General features: G+C 40.3%; 1 long non-coding RNA gene across 1 annotated transcript in view; it reads right to left on the bottom strand.

The window, feature by feature from the left end:
- Nucleotides 1–275: 275 nt before the first annotated feature.
- The window catches only part of LOC125324885, a 61,823-nt gene continuing 55,391 nt past the window's right edge, over nt 276–6,707 (bottom strand). The window contains exons 5-7 of the long non-coding RNA XR_007203144.1: nt 6,475–6,702; nt 754–889; nt 276–379 (exon numbers count right to left, since the gene is read on the bottom strand). This is a non-coding gene — a long non-coding RNA (uncharacterized LOC125324885). The remainder of the gene's footprint in view (nt 380–753; nt 890–6,474; nt 6,703–6,707) is intronic.

Genomic DNA, 6,707 nt, shown 5'->3' with positions numbered 1-6,707 from the left:
CATAACAGAGATTCTGCTCCATTAGTGTCCTCATACCGCTGCAGCTCTGAACACTGAGAAACTTTATCAGAGTATACAAAGGTAGAGAACCTCCTCATACTGTATACCCAAGCTTTAAAATATTCCAATTTTTTTTTCTATAAAATTCTAACTAAACTCTTTTGTTATACAAGTTCAGTTATTGTCACTTTGAAGCACAGCAGTGTGAAACAAGTAGGCAATAATTATGGATTCATCAAATGAAAAGTACTTGGAAGTTTTCTACTTACAATGGACATTTCCCAATGGAGTAAGAAGAGAAAAAGAAACAACTTTAGGAGAGTCATCCATATTATGCCAAATTGCCATTCCATTCAGCCTTCTAAAAAGGTCTTGTTACCTGATGGTATTATGATTTAATAGCTATTATTAGGTTAAAGTAGATACCATGGAGAAAATACAGAGCACACAGCAGTAATAAAATATAGCAGCAATAAAATACAGCAGCAGGTTGTCATTTGCTGCCCACATACTGTAAACTTGTGGGTAACTCCGTACGTGTTAAGCACCCTGGATTCAATTCACAGAGAAACAGAGCCAAAAAAAGCCACTGTCTGTAGCTGTCTGGACCAGTAATGCCTCCCACCTGCAATGGCACTGACTTGTTTGCTTTTCAGTGTTTAAATTTTCTGTTTACTTGAGATGCAACACCATTGTCTATAGGAGGGAGCAGAGCAGGAACCAACAGGTCAATGAGAAATGCAGTTTACCCACCTGTCACGGCTGGGCTAGACTAACAAATACAGATTGTTGAAACCTGTTGATTTACTCGCCATTGCACCACTGGAATAGAAATGCTCCAAAATAAGCAGTCCTTCTGCAGCATCATTCCCTGTAACAGCTGGAATTCCTGCAAAGAAAACATTATTATTTCTTATTAGTACATAGAAGCGGTAGGTCAGCATTTCCAGAAGCATCTTGGTTAGTTAAAGGCCTGCTTGCTGGTGAATACCATTTTTACTTGAAACACAATATGCAGCACTTAAAAGGAAAACCTTTGAACTAAAGAATAATTTCATTTTCAGAAACATTGACAATGTTACTGAAAACAAAATGTTGGAAATGAGAAATTTTCAGATAACACTGCCTTTCAGCTCCCCTGTGCTTCATGAGGCAACAGTGAGTCACAGCGCAAAGACCTGAGTGACAAGCAGCACTTGTTGACACAGCGGTATCACGATTCAAAAATACGCAGCTCCACATAATTAGGAAATTAATAGTACTGCCATGGTGCCTCTGTTCAGTGCTGACTGTGTTTCTGCTCCTGATTCCTGCCCATGTAAGCCTGGGGTAGTAGTGGCAGATCAGCTCCCCTGCCCCAGCAGCAAACAGCTGGAGGAACTGGGGCGGCTCTGCCTCCCACTTAGCTGGATGCTCTCCTTGTCTCACCCAGGATGAACATCAGTGCTGCCACCCTTGTGAGCCTGGGAGGACCTAAAGGTCTGGGAAAGAGAGCAGAGGAGGGAGGGATTTAACACTTTTGAACCCTGTACTGCAAGCTTCTGACAGCCTGTGAATCTCTCTTTTGACAAGACCCAGCTCCCCAGTTTTTCTCCCGAAGCTTACTAATTCCTAGACTGAAATCAACTGCATTGCAACAATTAGTGGCAGCATATACTTTCTGTTATCAGTATTATATATCCACTAGGTAGGTACTGCCCCTCCCTAAGCCACCTACTTCCTATACCAGCAGCAAATGAACAAAAACAGAGAATGCAGGACTCCGGGAAGGGTGTCAGCAGGTGGGACACATGCAACACAAAACACTTTTTTTGTTATTGGTGAAAGAGAACACTAACTCATCTTGAATTAAACCATGAGGCTTTCTATTTGCCTGAATCACAGCTTTTTGCTGATACCCTCTCTACTCACCATGTCAGAGTTTCTGATTTTCCATCTGGGAATTTAACAAACAACATAATTTGCCTCATAAATCTTTGTTAAGATTTTTTGAATGCTGGCTACTTCCTCACATACGGGCACATAAATGCTATTTCCACAGTAGAGCACTGCATCTCACAGCAGGAGGATGAAGGGGGAGAAAACCAAAAAAGCAAAAACCAGCTGTAGCACAGTCCTGAGAAAATGAATGTTACCAAAGATGATATATATTCAGCTTTCCCATGAATTTTGTGGTTTCTCAGAATGAAACCAGCTTTACCTCCCTTGTCAAGGAGCAAAAATAATATTTTTATAGGAAATGAAATATTTGAACTGTTCTGAGACCTCCCACTTTCAAAAATCCTTTGCTTGAAGTAGAAAGATGGGTGAGCAAGGGAGGGCTTGGCGACAGACAGTAACAAGAGGAAATCAAGGTACTACCCATTCTTACTTTAAAACCATTGCAAAATATTCCAGAACTGCATGAGTTTGCTCCCTCCCTCAATCCCCCTCCCCAGCTCCTATGTCATCATTACTGAAATCAATCACAACACACTATCTTATCACAAAAGTTAAGATTCTGAGCTTCATATTCTTCCCCACCAAGGACAAGCAGCTCTTGAGGCAAGACTGTCAGTGTACCCTTATAACAGTACATAAACAAACTAAGGATTACAAGCTCCTAATGAGGTCTTTGAGGCTTTACAGATCAGGCTTCTCAAATTGCTGTTCTCTGAACAAAGGAATCTTGCTAATCATTGGATTTGTGCTTTCCAATTTTGAGAAGTTTGCAGTGTTGTTACATGATATTATCTGCTTTTAGATTTATTTCTTAAGGAGCATAACAGAACTATCCGTCCCTTCTCTTGGCCCTGCTTCAGGAAAGTATTTGGTCACATAGTAAGTCAGCTCTTATTCATAAATTCATAGGCATGAGTCTAAAAATATTGCATATAAATCCCAATGGAATTTCAGTATACATTGCCTGAAAAGTAAATTTCGTCAACCAAAGCTTTGCAAATGGATTCAGTAACTAAAAAATAGTTTTCTAGAATATGGAGAATTCTGCCTGCTGGACAAGCATCTAAGAAGATGTTATTTTGAAGGCTTTATTCTTTCCCTCTGTTAAGTTTCCTTCCCAAAATTCAGATATGCTGAGGTAGCAGGTCTCTATAAAGCTGTCTAGAGAGTTGCAGAAATCTCTTATTCTTGCTGTCCTTTGACCTCATCTGATTTCATTTACATATTCTGCAGATTTTTGGCTTGGCCTGTCAAATTTGCTTGATATATGCCTAACCCTCTCCCTGGCTTCTCTTCCAAGGATTTTATCACTCCTGTTTACTTCAGTGCACCTATTTCTCAACAACAGTTTAGTTCTTAGGCAGAAAAAGACAGTTCCTTCTTTGCCCCTTCTCTTCAGCCCAGCTGTCCTCCATAGATGTGGATGCTCCCAACTGCACGGGACTTCGCTGTTGAGTAGATGAGGCTTTTTTACACCAACAAGCCCCACAAAGTGTGAATGAAACCCAAAGGATGTTTGACTGAGAATTTAGAAAGTTAAACTGCTGAAATATGTAGTTTATAATTAAAGTACTGAGAAAACGTTTACTGAAGAATCACTAGAGCAACACTGTAATTACGCTGTCCTTCATATCCTGCCATTAGCATTTCTACAAGTGACAAAATAATAATGTGGTCTTTTTTCTCTTTAGGAACTGTCAAGCTCTCTTTACAGGATTCAAGTAAGCTTACAAAGAATATAATGTTCTTAAATGGAAAATGCAAATGATGATTTTTGTGTAAAAGACATGACAGTCACATTAGTAAGCTCATGAAAATCATGCCCATATATGTTTCAAGTCAGTAGAGTAGAACACCTTTTTCCTTTTCCATTTTTTTTCACTATCTCTACAGGGTTCAAGAAAAAAAAAAAAAACCCTAGATTTTTTTTTTGAGCTCTTCTGTTAACTGTTCAAACCTTGTATTTTTGTAGAAACACAGACTGCCTGTACTTCCAGGAGCACACAGAGAGCCCATTTCAATCAATTAGAATCATTGAATTATCAAGCTTGAAAAAGTCAGTCTCAGATCATCTAGTCCAAGCATGAGAAAGGGAGATCCTGATCCCAGACACCAAAAAGACTTTATGCAGGTAGCAACCAACCTGACAGTAATAGAAACATCTGGGGGAATGTCCCAAGGACATCCTTCAGGCTGCGGTTGCCAGAAGACCACGTTTCTTCTCCCTCATAGCAAAGAAAACACTGCAGCACCAGCTGCAGCTGGTGAGTGCCTGGGAGCCTAACTGGACATGTATCCTCTGATCACTACATCCCTCAGGAAATGTCATTTGACTGGCATTCCTACACACTCAGAAGAGGTAAAAGAAAGTATATGGCCCTGTGTTACGGGGACTCTAGTGACCCCACTGATTCTGAAGGAGAGCTGATACACATTCAAAGCACAAGCTCTCAGGAGCTGTGGCTCACATGAGGCCTTGGCAGCCAATTCTGTTCTGTTGATTCCCAGTCAATTCCAAGTGTTGATAAAAGAAAAACATGTTTGCAAAAAGTGCATTATCTGTCAAGCAAGCAGTACAAATGAAAAGAGATACTTGAATGTTTTAAATCTTTTGTGGAGTATGGAAGAGAAATAACTGCTAAAACTGATCTAAATGTATTCTCTAACAGATTTTAATAATTGACTGCTTGAAAATAAATTATATCAAAATAAACTATGTCTTATTGACTAAATTGCATGAAATTATATGGTTAGGATATTTCAAGATCATCATATGTTACATTGAGGGCAAATAATCTCATTATAATGATTCTGAGGGAAGGCAAGTGTCTCATGTCTGACACAGATAGCATTTACCTGTTATATATGTACATACAAGATACTGACTTACTAAGGATAGTCAAGAATGAGTAAAGTAAAATTACTGGGAAGATGTGAATTAGATGTGAACCAAATCTCCATTTACCAAGTCAGTGGAGCACCAAGCTCATATCATAAACTTTATGAAAGTCAGTGTATACTTGTTTGAGTCCAGTACTACCTAAATCTAGCTGTACTTCTTTCATAAATCAGTTCTCACCAGCTGAGAGAAGTAAGAGAAATAACTCACAGCTGACAAAACATGCCAGGAAAAATGCTGCTGATAAAACCTTGAACTTTTTCTCTGTTTAGAAGCCTGGTCCAGAACCTGTATAGTGAAAGTGGCCAGGGTCTCATTCCCTTCCCGCCAAAGCTCCTTCTTCTGTAACAGAGATCACAGTGGTAAAAGTCGGTCTTCTGTGTAAGACTCTTTCAGGCTGTATACAGTGGGAAAAAGAACTTGTCTTTATATCACAATTAAATAAAGTTGTAGCTCAAAAATCTCCATTTTCTGTATATAACCCAAACTTCCCTTTTACCATCTGTGTGACAAAGGCTTTCAACTCAAGCTAGTTGGCTTTTAAGATCAGGGAACTAGATCAAACCAGCAGAACTCAGTTGTCCACCCAGTCATTCTGGCTAAGGGCTAGTCTACATCAGCTGGGAGGGAAAAGTGTGATTATGTGGGTTGTTCTGGTGTTTTTGGTTCAAAATCCCTCCAGCTTCATGATGGAGTTCTCCCAAATGAACTAGCAATCTTCTGCCAACTGGAGAAACCCTTCCAAAAGGGCATCATGATGAGTTGCAGCAGAGGAAGGAAGAGTTCATATGGTTGTATCTGTATATGTCAGATATAATTTTTTAGACCTCCTCAGTCTTCTCACTGCTGTCCTGCCCTTTGCTGTCTCACCATGCCGGGTCTGTCAGATTACCTACCTGCCCTGTAGTGCACCAGAGTCAAGCTGACCAGCTGCTAACTCACTCTTTTTAAAAGCTGGCATGCAAGTCCATGCACTCCACTGGTGGTCACACACTCCTAAAAGCTGATTATCCTATTCATCAGAGCAATCATGTTTTGTGTAACTGCCTAGCACTAGGCAGAGACCCCAGATTTCTCTGACACCTGAGAGAATAAATAATTCGCCTTTAAAAGCTGTCAGCGCAGCACAAAATGCTGTGAACTACATGTAAATAAAGGTAGGACAGGGTGTTTGCCTAGGACACATCTTAGGTAATGTCAAAAAGAAGTGATACTTTTAAAACAGAATAGGAGAGAAAGAGGTCTAATAATTGTGCTGGTCCTCATCTTACCCTGGGTCGGGCATTATGGAAAACACTGACACCAGCATCAGAATTCTGATGAGTTAGAGATGAAAGTCAGAATAATTTTGCTATGCAGGAGCCAAAAAATTACACAGAGAGGGGGAGAGGGTCCAAACAGGGTTATGGAGGAGTAGATGTTGCATTAAAGTGCTTGAATGGTTGATATAAATAAAGACAGACCCTCTGTGCCTGACAGAGGCTGAGTTTCAGGCAGGTGTTACTGAAAACCCTTTCTGAACCTATTTGGCTCTATCCTCATATTCTCACATGTATGCTGGAAAATTCACTTCAGCAGCAATTATTTTCCTTCTATTTTCAGATCCCACAGCCCTCAGCAGCATTAGCACTTACCCCTCAGCTGTCTTCTTTCATTTGGCTGGCATCCAGGGCATACTCCTTCTGCAGTCCAAGTGCCCTGTGTAAGGCTTCATATGACAGAGCAACAGAGGATAAGTTGGAAACCTCAGGATCAGTTGTGGATTAATGAGCCTTTGGCAGACCTTTGTATCTTCTGCTTCCAGTGCAAGGCAAAATCCTCTGATCTTCCCTTATCTACATATTTACGTAGGAGCATGTAAACTGAA

This window comes from Corvus hawaiiensis, chromosome 1 (assembly GCF_020740725.1).
Source record: "Corvus hawaiiensis isolate bCorHaw1 chromosome 1, bCorHaw1.pri.cur, whole genome shotgun sequence".
Lineage (NCBI taxonomy): Eukaryota > Metazoa > Chordata > Aves > Passeriformes > Corvidae > Corvus > Corvus hawaiiensis.
This window is presented reverse-complemented; position numbering and strand designations above follow the sequence as displayed.